Source organism: Hibiscus syriacus, unplaced genomic scaffold, assembly GCF_006381635.1.
Source record: "Hibiscus syriacus cultivar Baekdansim isolate YM2019G1 unplaced genomic scaffold, ASM638163v2 tig00110548_pilon, whole genome shotgun sequence".
Taxonomy (NCBI): domain Eukaryota; kingdom Viridiplantae; phylum Streptophyta; class Magnoliopsida; order Malvales; family Malvaceae; genus Hibiscus; species Hibiscus syriacus.
This window is the reverse complement of record NW_024062775.1, coordinates 879889-895756: the sequence shown is the minus strand read 5'-3', so window position 1 is coordinate 895756 and position 15868 is coordinate 879889.

The following is a 15868-nucleotide window of genomic DNA, read 5'->3' as shown; positions in this document are numbered from 1 at the left end:
CGATGATAAAAAAAAAACAAGCATACTAGAGGAAGCATAGTCTTAAAATTAGACTTTTCTAAGGTGTATGATTGTGTTCGATGGGAATTTCTAGACTTGGTGATACTTAAAATGGGTTTCGGTAGTAAGTAGAGAGGGTGGATTTGGGAATGTGTTTGGACAGTGAGAATATCCGTGTTAATTAATGGCTCACCCACAAAAGAATTTGAGATTCAAAGAGGTCTTCGACAAGGTGATCCATTGTCCCCATTCCTTTTCATCAGTGACTGATAAAGCTTTAAACTTGATGTTTGATAAAACAGTGAAAAGTGGCGAGATTGAAGGAATAACAAATATAATCTCGGGGCACTCTTTTACACATCTTCAATTGGCATATGTCACTATTGTTTTTTTAGGGCGAATGATGAATTCATGTTTAAAGTTAAGTACATTTTGAGATGTTTTGAAATTTTTTTTGGTTCAAGTATTAATTTTGGCAAATCAAGTATAATTGGTTTTGGCGTTGAAGAAGTATTGTTGCATAGGCAAAATTAGGAAGCTACAGTTTACCTACCTTGGTATTCCTTTTGGTGCCGATTCGAGAGAGGTTGTTACACGGGACACTACCAGTGTTGGAAAAACTGAAATCAAAGCCGACAAATTGGAAAAGTGGAACACTATCTTTTGAGGCCAAGGTTGTCCTTATAAACTCAGTGTTATCTTCGTTGTCTACGTACTATATGTCGTTATTCGAAATTCCCAAAACAGTGGTAATGAAAATCGAGGCAATAAGAAGGACCTTTTTATGGGGATCTTTGATAACTTGAAAACAATTAGCGAGAGTTAAGTGGAAGAAAGTATGTATACTGAATAAGAAGAGGGTGCTGGAGTGGTGAATATTCAAGCAAAAAACAAGGCGTTATTGGCCAAATGGGGCTAGAGATGTGCGAAAGAAAAAAAATGTTATATTACCAATAAAAGGATAGATAGCGATACAAAATTTGTCGGGTCAGAACTGGATCGGGCAACTTGTAACTTTGTTAGTGCAAAATCTACTACTGGCACTTCATTGGAGTGGTTTGCGACAAGTTTTTGGGAGGCATGTTTATGTTCTCGATTCCTTCATTGCGAAAAATGTGGATAGGATAGGGAAGAGATTGGTTTCGTCCGTTTCAATAGCACAGTGAATGCTTCTGGAGCTATGGAAAGGTTGAACGGATTCAGATTACGGTTTCAGATTAACGGTGATTGTAGCAAAATACAATGTAAGATCAACGTTTTGGAGAAAGACAAATCATGACAACCAGCAGAAGATGAAAAGGAATGAGAAGGGAACTAATAACACTTTTAGTAGATATCAAACAGTTCACAAAATTAACGAGAATGAAGGGGAAGGCTCTAGAAGCTCAAGCTGGCATCAGGGGGTAAAAAAGAAAAGAATAGATGGTCATGTAGAGAAGGGTGAGCTTTGAAGGATAAAAAGGTGCTTGGTTGGTGAGATGGCTACGGTTTGTAGTACCAGAAGCATTAGGGAGAGATTGAGCAGATGAGGTCTTGGTGAAATAAAAGATTTTCGAATGGGTGGGAAAACTTGTTGCAGAATATGGCTATCAGATAGAGCAAAATCGCAACTGATAATTTGAGAAACTAAAAATGAAGATAAAGAAGACACAAGTTTTACGTGGAAAACCCCTAAATAATATAGGGTAAAAACCACGGGCAAAGATAGAAGAATTTCACTATGAGAAAATAGGAATTACAACTTCTCTCGATCTAACAAGGAGAAAAATAACAATTCTCTCTTGATAAAAAGGAGAAAACAACTCTCAAGAAAACTCTCTAAATTCTCTAGTATTGGGAGAAAGCTAAAATGATTTGGGATGGTTTTTGAAGCTAAATGGGGTTAGGGTATTTATAGTTGAAGCTTAAAGACTAATCTTATAAATACCCTAAAGTATAAGGACTAAATTTGCAATTTTTCCATGTCACTTTTCAACCAATTTACTGTCAACTTGATGCCAACTTTCGGTGGAAATCTTTCGATGCATGTGCATCAACCAACTTTCAACAATCTCCCACATGAAGATTTGATTGGAACAATCATATCTTCACACCATTCTTTCTACCTTGTACCATCATGTTGCTTAGTCTCTGACAGGCCACAAGAGGATCGACACCAAGTAAATTTATCAACATTGATCGCATTCGTCATGAAATCTGCTATGTTGTCTTTGGTATGGATCTTTTGCATATCTATCATCCCTTCTTCCACCTTTTCACGAATAAAATGGTACTGAACTTGTATGTGCTTTTTCCTTGAATGAAATATTAGATTCCTTACTAGATGCAAGGTGCTTTGATTGTCACAAAACAGAGAGACATACTCTTGATTATGTCCAAGCTCCTCCAATAGCATCTTCAACCAAATTTCTTCTTTACTGCTTATATAGCTGCTACATATGCTACCTCTGTTGTAGATTTAGCCACAACTGACTGCAATTTTGAAACCCAGCTTACAGCTCCACCAACAATTTTGAACACATATCCTGTAGTAGATTTGCTTTTATCCAAATCCCCTGCATAGTCAGAATCAACATACCCATTGATAAGTAAATTTGATTCTCCGTAACATAATGCAACATTTGAGATCCCTTTGATGTATCTCAAGATCCTATTTACTGTATTCCAATGCTCTTTACCTGGATTCGCCATGTACCGACTAATAATTCCCATTGCTTGTGCAATGTCTGGTCTTGTGCATATTATAGCGAACATTAAACTTCCCACTGCTGATGCATACGGTACTCGATACATCTCCATATTCTCTTCTTCACTGCTAGGACTCATACTAGAGGATAATTTGAAGTTAATATGAAGAGGGGTAGAAATTGTCTTACAATCTTGCATATTGAATCGTGACAAGATCTTCTTCAAGTAATTCTTTTTGTGAAAGCCAAATCTTCCTATTACTTCTGTCTCGGTGAATTTGCATCCCCAGAATCTTGTTTGCTGATCCCAAGTCCTTCATTTCAAATTCCCTAGCCAGTTGTGCCTTCAATTCTTCAATATGATCTTTTTTGGGTCCTGCAACCAACATGTCATCCACATACAACAGTAATATAACAAAATCGTTATCACCAAACCTCTTGAAATAAACACAAGGGTCTGTATTAAGTCTGTTGTATCCAAGGCACATAATGAAGGAATCAGATCTCTTATACCAACACCTAGGCGCCTGCTTTAGATCGTACAGAGATTTGTTCAACCTGCAAACCAAGTTCTTCTTTTCTTCTTCTTCAAAACCTTCAGGTTGGAGCATATAAATCTATTCTTCAAAATTTCTATGAAGAAAAGTTGTTTTAACATCTAGTTGCTCTAGATGTAAGTTCAATGTAGCACACATTGCCAAGACTACTCAAACTGTTGTTAGTCTAACCACATGAGAAAAAATTTCATTGAAATCAATATCTTCTTTTTGAGCATATCCTTTGACCACCAATTGACTTCCTTCCTTGTGGTAGTGGCACAAGGTCCCATGTATTATTTTTATGAAGGCTTCAATTTCTTCTTGCATCGTCATCATCCATAGTAAAACATCTAAGTTGTTTATTTCCTCCTGGTATGTTGATGGCTCACTGTACTCTGTTAAAAGGTAGTATGCAATATTTCATTCTATAACATAATCTGAGTGCTAATTGGGACAACTTCTCACACGATATGATTGACGAGTTGTTGGAGCTTCAGAACTTTCTTGTTCTTGTTCATCATGTGCTGGTTCTGCTTTAGAAGAATCTCCTTGTTCAACTTCATTTTCCACATGTATCTGTGTAGTCTCTGACTTTTCAGCGTTACCATCTTCTTCTTTTCTTTGTAGTTTATCTTCTATAAAGATAACATCCCTACTGATGATCACTTTGCGGGCAATGGGATCCCACAAGCGATACCCCTTTACACCATCAACATACCCCAAGAATTTTTATTTCCTGGATTTTGGATCCAACTTTGAAATTTCTTGGGAGTTGTACAGTACGTACACTATACTTCCAAATACATAGAGGTTTGAATAGTCAGTTGGTTTACCAGTCCACATCTCCATTGGTGTCTTCAGCTCAATTGCAGTTGATGGAGCTCAATTCACCAAATCATAGGCAATATCGACTGCTTCTGCCCAAAATGATTTTTCTAGGCCCCTCAACATTGCTCTTGTTCTTTCTAACAAGGTTTTGTTCATCCGCTCTGCCACTCCATTTTATTGAGGAGTGTTCGTCACTGTGAACTGTATTTTGATGCCATCTTTCCTGCAAAAGTCATCAAATTCTTCACTTGTGTATTCTCCTCCATTATATATTCTGAAACACTTGATCTTATTTCAAGTTTCACCCGCGCTTTAAAGTTTTATAAAGTTAAAAACACGTCTGACTTCTTCTTAATAGGGTACACCAACATCTCCTAGAGTAGTTATCAATAAAAAGACAAAGTATTTTACTCCGCCTAGGGATGTAACTGGTGCTTGCCATACGTCAGAATGAACCAATTCTAGAATACTTTTGCCTCTAGAATTTGACGTGTTGAATTCCAACCGGTGCTGCTTACTTGTTACACAATGCTCACACAAAGTAAGTGATACCTTTGTTAATCCCGGAAGTATCTTTTGCTCCACAAGGACTTTCATTCCTTGTTCTGACATATGTCCAAGTTTCTGATGCCATAGCATTGCAAGTTTGTTGCTATATTTTCTCCGTAGGATAATAAATTTTTCTTTAGGCCTTTCATGTGCCACACATCTCGAACAACTTTAATTGTTCAATCATACATCTTCAATTTGGTGGTTCTAATGCCAACAATCTCTAAGGTATGATCATTACAACTATACACAGATCCTCCTGAGACAGGTTCGTAATGATGGAACCATTATCTTCTTGAGGTCATGTGATATGCTGCTTCCGAATCAATGAGTCATATATCTGCAAATCTCTTTCTACCTTCCACTGTGGTTGACGCTTCAGAACATAGAGCATCTCTATCACCTGAAGTATTTGCGGTATTGACTTATGGATTGGAGTTTTTACTTAGACTCCAATAATCATTCTTCAAGTGACTGTTTTTCCACAGTTGTAGCACTTTCAATTCTTCTTGCTTCTCGACTTTGATCTATCATGTTTGTGACTGCTGTTTTGGCCACCTTCTATTGATCTCCCTCTCATCGTTGTCAACGCTTCTGCTTGCTATAGATTTACTTGTATGTCTTCCTTGTTCTTGCGTCGATTTTCTTTTTGTAGAACAGTAACTGCAACGTCATCGAAGACTAGACTGGTGACATTATTATTTGTCAAGTTGATGACGAGTTGATCATACGAATCAGGTAGACTTTGAAGTAGAAGTTCAGCACATTCTTGTTCTTGTATTATACATCTTAAGGATGCAAGTTGAGAAACTAAAGTGTTCAGTGTGTTTAAGTGCTCCGTCACTGAAGTAGATTCTGGCATCTTGAGAGTATACAATTTCCTCTTAAGGAAAATTTTATTGTGCAATGATGTGGCCTCGTACAGTTTGGTGAGATGATCCCATATATTCTTAATTGTCTTCTTCTCCTCGATTCTTGATAATACTTCATCTTCTAATGCTAGATGAAAGTTTGTCATAGCATTCCCGTCCATTTCGATCAATTTGTTGTCATCTGTGAAATCTTTCGATCTTTCACTGATAGACGCTAGACAACCGTCTTTTCTCAAGATAACCTTCATCTTCAATTTCTTCAATGAGAAATTTCTCCCATTGAATTTTTTAATATTAAATTTCGTTGCCATAGTTTCTATTACGGATAGTTCCCACTATTTCACTATCGTGAATAGTTCTCTGGAACCTTCAAAGAATGAGTAATACCTTATTACTTTCTTATGTTGGAGGATCCACCTTTTGGTGACAATCACAAAGACAATAAGTAGATATTACACACTCTAATCTGGCTCTAATACCAATTGTTACGAAATACGACTATCGGATAGAGCAAAATCGCAACTAATAATTTGAGAAAATAAAAATGAAGATAAAAAAGACACAAATTTTACATGAAAATCCCTAAATAATATAGGGTAAAAACCACGGGCAAAGATATAAGAATTTCACTATGAGAAAATAGGAATTACAACTTCTCTCAATCTAACAAGGAGAAAACAATAACAATTCTCTCTTGATAAAAAGGAGAAAATAACTCTCAAGAAAACTCTCTAAATTCTCTAGTATTGAGAGAAAGCTAGAATGATTTGGGATGATTTTGAAGCTAAATGGGTTAGGGTATTTATAGTTGAAGCTTAAGAACTAATCTTGTAAATATCCTAAAGTACATGGACTAAATTTACAATTTTCCCATGTCACTTTTTAACCAACTTGCTGCCAACTTGCGGTGGAAATCTTTCGGTGCATGTGAATCAACAAACTTTTAACAAAACGTACATGTTAGCCATAGAAGATGATGATCTTTTGGCGACGTTGGAAGAACTTAACTGGTCCTACCTAAAAGATATTTTTGTAGAGGTTAAGATGTGGTGGTCTGAATTGCCGTATCAGGTAACAAGAGCTATTTGATAGAGTTGTTGGGGTTGCCTCTTAATTATTGGAATCAGACTACTTGTAGAAGATTAACTTAATTATGTGGATATTTTGAAGCTCTGGGTGAAAATGGATTCCACTTGATTAATTGCAAAAACATTTCAGTGTTAATCACCACTTCAGTTGAGAAAAAGATTGAAGAAGTTGTGGAAATTGAGATCGACAACATCATTCATCTGGTCCGAGTAGTGGAAAAAGGTTGTTAAGATGTTTAAGATAATATTTGTAAGGAGAACGACTCAAATCACAAATCGGCCTTGAGTGAATCAAATGACGAGAATAACCCATCAGAGTCTTTATCGGAGGAGGCTATAAACAACCATAAATCTTCAGGTATGGAAAGAGAACTTTTCAGGAGACAGAGAAGTTATTTTCACAGTTTCCAAACTGATCTTGGAAGATCTTGTCAGCCCTACAGTTTCGGAAAATGCAAAACTTTTGGAGGAGCTCATTTGTCCTAACGAAAAACAAAGCTTAGACATCATGAGTGATGAGTTGGATTTGATGAAAGGAGAAAGGTGTGGTTCTAGGAATTTGGAGCGAAGGGAGAGAGAGCCTATAATTAAATCATATGCTAATAATGGAAAACCATTTGAGAAGGGTACACTAAATGAAGGATGATTTACCTCCTAGATACAGTGATGGTGTCGAAGGTGCTGAGCCCGAAGAGGGTGGGGAGAAGACTGTAGTGTCAGTTGGTTTAAGTTCTGATCATGAGTTAAATAAAAAGAAGGGGCTTTGTAGGGTTTTAGGAATGGGTCTAGTATAATTATGAGAGATTAGTGATATAAGAGGCCTTGATGGGCTAGGTGGTATTGGGGTCTCGAAAAAGATTTCAGTGAAAGATGGGTTATTTTCGTTGGGGCTCAAAAAAGTGAGTTATAGGCATATCCAGTCTTATGGGTTTAATAGAGCAGAAGCATGGAATGAAGTAGAAAGAAAAATCGTGCGCTGAAGAAGAACAAAATGAAGAAACATGATTTGGATTCTTCCGAGCTTTTAAGGCGATTTTTATCTAACTTTGATTTAAAAAATGATGAATAGTTGTGAACTTAGAGGCGGAGAAGACCCTTTCATTAGGAAGAAACTTGGTATCCAAGTGATCAGTGATGAAAAAGAGTTTCTTAAGGAGTTGGCGCTATTGGAGATGTGTTGAATTAAGTGAGAAAGTATTAGGGGTTGAGCACATAACTGGAAAGGTTGAATGAGGACCCTTTTATGGTAATTGAATGAGGTTTTATGGGTTTGTAAATTCAGGATCGTCGCATCTTCTGTTGAGGAATATAAAGTGAAATAGTTTTTTTAGCAAGGGTTCAATGTTAGAGTTTTTAGGGTATTAACTGGGTGGTTGGCTATGTTTGGAGGTTCAAGGCCGGAGGTTTTTTTAAAAGGTGGCATTTTGTATTATCTGTTGGGTATGTTCTTCTGAATGGTTACTGGGCTTATTTGTGTATGTACGGTTCATTGTACTGTCTCTTTGGCCCTGTGAGGTTGCAAGCGGTGTGTTATGTCGGTGCAAAGGTTAGTCGACTAGTGCTTGTTGATGCATGATAATTCTGTAAAAAGGTTATATTTAGGGTCTTTTTACTTAAGTTATTGATTGTCTTAAGGTATATGTAGGATCATATAGATACATTTAGGATCATGTAGTTGTATGTGGTGGATTTAATTTGTTGTTATATATTAGGTGTTGCTTTAGGGGAAAGGTTGTGTATGGTTGATAATGTGTAGGTCATAAAACAAAAGGGTGTGGGAGGAGAATTGTCATGGAAAACTGAGATGTTGAAGCAGAATGAAAATGTCGCCACAACTAGGATGACATTTCTTGTCGTAGAAAAGGCAAAAAAGAGATGAAGATATATTTTATAAAATAGCCAGCTGTCCAACAATCACGTGATTCATGTTGCTTGTCACCTAGGAGAGGACCACTACCACCTTTGTACTTCCTTTTCATGTGTAGGGGATGTACCTTAGGGAATCATTATCTTTTTGACACAAACCCCTAGGTATATTCCCTTGGTATAAATAGATTAAGACACCACAAAAGGAGAAGATGATCTTTTTTGGGGAAAAATTGAGCTGAACAAGATAAGAGAGGCAACAAAGCTTCTAACGTTCTTTCTTTTTCTCATCCCTTTCATGGTGTTCGTCCATATTCAAGCTTAAGGGATTGGCGAGCTAGGCGTCCAAGAGGAGCTAGTGACACCAGGGTGGTTCGTGGTGGCTGAGGAAGCTTCGGCAGCGTGCGTTGGGAGTTTTTCCTCTACCCTTGTGCTTTATTTTTATTCATATTTTATAGGTTGTAAGGAACAAATGATTCTCATAGATTATTCGAACTCTACCATGAACTAACTTTATTTTTTGGGGTTTATTATGGATGATTAAGTATTTTTCTATAATGGATGATTGATATTTCTATGTTTATTACTTGTTTTACTTATTGTTTTTAATTACTTAAGATTGTAGGAGCTATGAGAGTAGCCTTTTTTAATTATACTACTTAGTGTTCGAGAGGAACTAAGTTAATGATTTTTAGTGTTTAAGAGAAACTAAAGGAAGATTGACGTAAGCAATGGGTTTTAGCTGATAACTAGAGTCTAATCCACCGTCAGACATGAGGTTAGGATTTCAACGACTAAAAGGAGAAATGTCGAATCAATAAGGTAGATGTTGCTGCATCAGGCTGAGAGGATTAGGCATACATAGAAGTTTAAACCATCCTAAAAGATAAGACTTAAAGATTCTTAAGTGACACTATCATTCATTCCCATAATAGCTTGTTGTGTGAAGACTATCAAGTCATCTTATTTAATTCCCAAGTTATCAATCTGTTTTATCTTAGTATTTTCGCTTCACTGCACTTTAAACAATTACTTTTTCAACGACATTCTCATTTTTCACCCACTCATACCACCTTTTCTAATCCATATATATACATTTCATTTTGCCTTGACACAACTATTTGTGAATATTTACATATAGCACGAACAATACATAATCTTCTCAGCGTGCGTTTAATCTTCAATCAGGCATTGGTTGTCAGATTTATCTTTCTGGGTTCCCAAAAGAAGTCGCCGCATATCAATTGAAGTACTAGTAATTATCTCAATGCTTTTTCTAGTAACTGAAGTTCACCAGTTTGGGTTGGTGTAGTTCAGTTCAGATTTTGGGTGTATTAACACTCTTTTATCAAGTTTTAACAATGGACTGTTAATGCCTTGTGGTTTGATTCTAGTTAACATTGAGTGGTTTTCCAAGTTGAGGGGGGTGGAATAGTGAGTTTGGAGTATTTTTATATAGTGTGGCTAAGTTTTCTTGTTCTGGTTTTAAGGGATCTGCCCAGTGGGATCTACTTTGATAAGCTTATTCGAAAGTGTGAGATATTAGTGTGGTTTAGTTCTCATTTTTTGTTAAGGAAGAAAGTTTATTGTGTCTGTAGCTGCTAAGAATGATTGCTTGGATTTTATTTGTGTAGTCAGCGTTGGTCTACGCTTTGTCATTTTACTCACTTCTTAAAATGTTGTTTGTTGCGGGTCTAGAATATGGAGATAATTCCTAGCTAGGATTGGAGTTGGTATCAGTCTCTCAATTAGTGCTTCCATGGGTGATTATTTTAGATAGTTCCTTGGGTTATCTGGTTTCTCTTCTTAACTTTAGATTGCCTGGTTTAAAGTTGGTATTTGTTTGTTTCAGCTTTGTGCCTTGGATTACAACTTGCTCTCAGTTTGTCTTGAATGGGCAAGGTGATGCAAAGATGCTTTGTTCAGTTCATGGTGGTGATGTCTAGAGATTTTTCTTAGAGGAGTGGAGAATGGAGAATAAATTAGTTCATCTTTTATGGAGAATCACGAGTAGTCTACTATCCATACTTTCGTGTGGAATATTGTTAAGTTGGGTGTTGTTATCTCTGTGGATCTGGTTTGTAGGTATGTTGCTCATTGAATCCTTGATTTCTAGCTTTAGCAAGAAAATCGCGATCACTATCTTTGTTTCCATGGCGATTTGAGCAATGTGGATTGCGTATAGAGCTGCTATCTTGATAGAAAAGGGCAGGGTGTTTGCATTTTCAGCAGCTTTAGTTGTGTTTGTTTGGATCTTTGTTTCTAGCTTGATTGTATTGTACTCTTTTCTTCCGCATAGGTTTAGAGAGGTTTTTAACGAGACACACAATTTAGGCTTAAGGTGTTCTTTACTTTATCATTAATAAAATCTTTTGCCGAGCAAAGAAAAAGAAGAAGAAAAGAAAAGAATGATATGTGGAGAAGGGTGATTAAAGTTAAATATGGTGGTTGTGAGCAAGACTGGAAATTGAAGTGTGATGATCTAAAAGAGGCGTCGGTAATTTGGAAAAGAATCATTAAAAAATTACAGCATGGTGAAGTTGCTACCTGGATGGGGATGCGTCTTCAAATGGTTACTAGGCAATGGTAAATCCTTCCTTTTTCGGAGCGATATTTGGTGTGATGAGAGTGCGTTAAAAATAAAATTCCCAAGACTTTTTTCGTGCAAGTAATAAGGAGTGTTGTTGCCGATGTTTCTATCAATAAAGATTTCTTGAATGTCAATTGGGCTGATAAGTTTAGCAGGTCGCCAAGGGCAGGGGAATTGAAGTTGCTGGAAGAGCTAGTGTTGAAGTAGCTAACTTCAAATTAGTTCCAGAAATTGAAAATCGGATTGTTTGGGTTCATGATAAAGCGGGAGAATTTTCTGTCAAGAAATTATCTACTATGCTTAGTAATAATGGTTTTGAAGATCCGAAATTTAATTTTGATTTAATTTTGAAAGTCCCACCTCATCTTCAAAGTTTTATTTAGACTTTGGTTATCAATAGAATTCCGAAAAAAGAGTTCGTATTCAAAGTTTTATTTGTGTCTCAGGGTGTAATAGAGAAACAGAGAACGATGATCATCTTTTTATCGCATGCGGATTTTCTCTCTCTTTGTGGCTCTAGGTGTTTGGATGGTGGAAGCTGTCTTGGAGTGGGTCAGACTCCATCATAGGGCTATGTGAAGTTTGTTTCGATGTTTCTCTGTCAAGTACTCTAAAAGCTTATGGTTTATTACTGTGACAGCCACTGTTTGGACATTATGGCTATCAAGGAATAAACAAAATTTTGAAGATAAGGTTTTGTCCATGGAGGATATGTTGTATCTCATGAAGATGCGATCATTGCTATGGGGGAAAGCACGTTCGAGGAAATGAAAAATTGGAGTGAAGCATGGTGGCAGGATCCTTATAGTTGTTTGGTGCCATCTAAATTGATATTGTTGTCTTGTGAAGTATGCACTCATCCGAAATCGGGGTTTCTTAAATTCAATGTTGATGGGGCATTCAAAGTTGGAATTACAAGTTGTGGCAGTGTACTAAGATATCATCAGAGCAAGGTATGTGCTCTTTATTCTAGTCCAATTTCTACAGTTTGTTCGGATCATGCAGAGTTGATTACTATTAAAACAGCTCTTTACATTTTCTTTGAATCTGGAAATAACAATCGCTTTGATTTGGTTGTTGACTATGACTCACAATTAATGGTGTCATGGATTATCAAGTCATCTTCAAATCCGGGGCTGCTTTGGAATTTTCAATAGTTTTGACAGAATATCAAACCAAATCCGAGCCGTTAAGTTTACCTTTATTAGTCGAAAGTGTTATGCTTGTTATGTTTGGCTTGCAAATTGTCAAATTTGACAAGTTAGCAAAGTTGACAAGTTGGTTGGTGGCCAACTTGTACACATGAGAAAATTCATCTTTGGTAGGTGGTCAACTTGTGCACATGAAAATTTCATCTTGGGTCCCTAAAATATTAGGTTATTTATAAGTTTAGTCCTTGAAACTCAACTATAAATAAGCCTAAGTATTTCCATTAGAAATCATCCCAAAACAAGTTCTCTCTTCCTCTTGTTTTCTCCATTCTCTCACTTTCGGAATTTTAAAGAATTCCATTTGTTGTAATATTTGTTGATAGTGAAGTTATCATCCGGTGTGGTGCTTGAAGAGTAGACGATATTCTCGTCGAACCTCCTAAATTTGATGTGTTCCCTCCTTTATTGATCTTTATTCGGTTTTTTCATTGTGTTTCAATATTCAATAGTTTGACGGGTTTATCTGCTGTGCAATCTTTGATGGTTTTGATTTTGACATTTTAGGTCAATTTTGAAACTACGTTCATATGGGAAATAACCCAGTTTCCCCAACAATTGGCATCAGAGCTTCGGGTGAGGTTATCCTCGTAGTCCTGTTGCTGAAAAGATACAGTTTGTGCTATTGAATATTGTTTGTTAGAATTAAAATGCAAATACGGATTAGTTAAGACATCAAGCTCTTCATCTAGACTGGTGAGGAGGATGATGTCAAATGCAAATTTCTCGGTGGAGTTGTTCGATGGATCCGATCATTTTGGCATGTGGCAAGGCGATGTATTAGACGCTTTATTCCAACAAGGTCTAGACATAACCATTGAGGAAGAAAAGGCCGAATATATGGAGGAGAAAGAATGGGGAACAATCAATCGTTTGGCATGCAACACGATTCGATCTTGTCTTTTCAGGGAGCATAAATATGGCTACAAGAACGAAACTTCTGCAAGTAAGATGTAAAAAGCATTGGAGGAATTTTTTTTAAAGAAAAGCTCTCAGAATCATATCCATATGAAGAAAAGATTGTTCAGATTTGATTATCAACCAGACACCAGTATGAATGAACACATCACTGCATTCAATGAGCTAGTGGCAGACTTATTGTGCATGGATGAAACCTTCAAAGATGAAGATTTGGCTTTGATGTTATTGTCATCTCTTCCAGATGAATTTTAGCACCTTGAGACAACGTTACTTCATGGTAAGGATAATGTTACCCTTAAAGATGTAACTGTTGCTTTGTATAGTTATAAGCTCATAAAGAAACCCAAGAATGAGAGTAAGTACGAAGCAGTGGAGGCCATGGTGGCAAGAGGTCGCTCGAAAACTCAAAAGCCAAAGTGGAGAGGGAGATCAAATTCGAAGTCCAGACTGAGAAAAGATGAATTTGTCTTTTGTCATGTGAAAGGCTATTGGAAGAAAGATTGTCCGAAGCTGAAGAAGAAAGGAAAAGCTGCTCTAGATGCATGTGTTGCAGAACATGATGCAAATGACTCTGACATATCATTGGTTGCTTTATCAACAACATTTCATTCAGATGAGTGGATATTAGTTTTGGGTTACACCTATCATATGTCCCCTAACCGGGAGTGGTTCTCCGATTTAGTAGAACTAAATGCATGAGTTGTTATATGGGCAATGGAAATGCATGTAAAACTGTTGGGATATGTTCAATTCGATTGAAAAATCAAGATGGATCAACCAGAGTTATGACTGATGTCCGATACGTGCCCAATTTGAAGAAAAATCACATCTTGTTGGGAGCCTTGGAATCCAAACGCTCAGTAGTCACTATGAGAGATGAAGTTTTAAAAGTCACATCTGGCACACTTGAGATGTTGAAGGGTATAAGGAAAAATAATTTGTATTACTACCAAGGTAGTACAATTATTGGAGCAGTTGCAATAGCTTTTGGAGGTGATGATTTGGACACAACCTAGTTGTTGCATATGCGGTTGGGACATGCTGAAGAGAAATCCTTGCAAATTATGGCAAAGAAATGATTGTTGAAAGGTGCAAAGGCTTGCAAATTGAACTTTTGCGAGCATTGTGTTCTGGGAAAGCAGAAGAGAGTGAAGTTTGGTACCACTATTCATAATACAAAAGGTATGGTGGCTTATATTCACTCAGATGTATGGGGTCCTTCAAATACATCGTCTTTGGGAGGAAACCATTATTTTGTAACTTTTGTAGATGACTTTTCCAGAAGAGTTTGGGTGTATCTGATGAAGTCTAAAGATTAAGTGCTTCGAATTTTCCTTAAATGGAAAAATATGATCGAGAACCAGACTGGTAGAAAGATCAAACGTCTTAGGACGAACAATATAGGGGAATATAAAAGTGACCCATTCTTTGAAGTTTTCCATGAGTATGGTATTGTTCGACACTTCACTGTTAGAAATACACCACAATAGAATGGGGTGGCAGAGCATATGAATCGAACACTATTGGAGAAAGTTCGATGTATGTTGTATAATGTTGGGTTAAGTAAGGCATTTTGGGCAGAGGTACATATACTGGCCATCTCATCAATCGTCTACCATCATCAGCGATATGAGGAAAAACACTATTGGAGGTATGGTCTGGAAAACCTACTACTGATTATGATTCCTTACATATATTTGGATCCACTGATTATTATCATGTGAAGGAATCTAAGCTTGATCCGAGAGCAAAGAAGGCTCTCTTTATAAGAATCACCCATGGAGTGAAGGGATTCCGCCTTTGGTGTTTAGACACCAAAAAGATAATTTGTAACAGAGATGTTACCTTTGATGAATCTGCCCTAGTAAAGAAGGTAACACATGAAGATGTTCAAACAAGTAGTACTCCGCAGTAGGTGGAGCATACTCCAAAATAGGTGGAGTTTCAGCAGAAGATGATCCCGAAGATTGATGTAGTTGATTCTTCAAATCCAGTAGAAGAATCAAAAGATGAAGATGTTCAAACTCAAGAACCATTTGAGACACCAGAACCACTTGTAGTTACAAGGCCAAGGAGAGAAATTCATAGACCTACTCGATTTGTTGATATGGTGGCCTATGCTTTTCCAGTTGTTGTTGATGATATCCCTATCACTTACCAAGAAGCAATACAAAGCTTGAAAAGTGATAAGTGAAAAAGTTCCATGAATGAAGAAATACAATCTCTCTAAAAAAACAACACTTGGAAACTAGCACAATTACCGAAAGGTAAAAGAGCAATTGGATGCAAGTGGGTATTTGCAAAGAAAGATGGATCTCATAGCAAGAAAGATGTTCTCTACAAGGCAAGGTTGGTAGCTAAAGGTTACGCTCAAAAAGAGGGAATCGACTACAATGAAGTATTTTCCCCTGTTGTGAAGCATTCCTCTATTAGAATATTGTTGGCCTTGGTAGCACAATTGAATTTGGAGCTAGCTCAACTTGATGTAAAGACAGCTTTCTTGCTCGGTGATTTAGAAGATGAGATCTATATGACTCAGCCAGAAGGATACAAAGATGGTGGTTGTGAGAAATGGGTTTGTAAGCTGAACAAATCGCTATATGGATTGAAACAATCTCCGAGGCAGTGGTACAAGCGATTTGATAGCTTTATGAGGAGACAAAAGTCCACTAGAAGCAAATATGATCATTGTGTGTATTTGCAAAAGCTCAAACATAGAT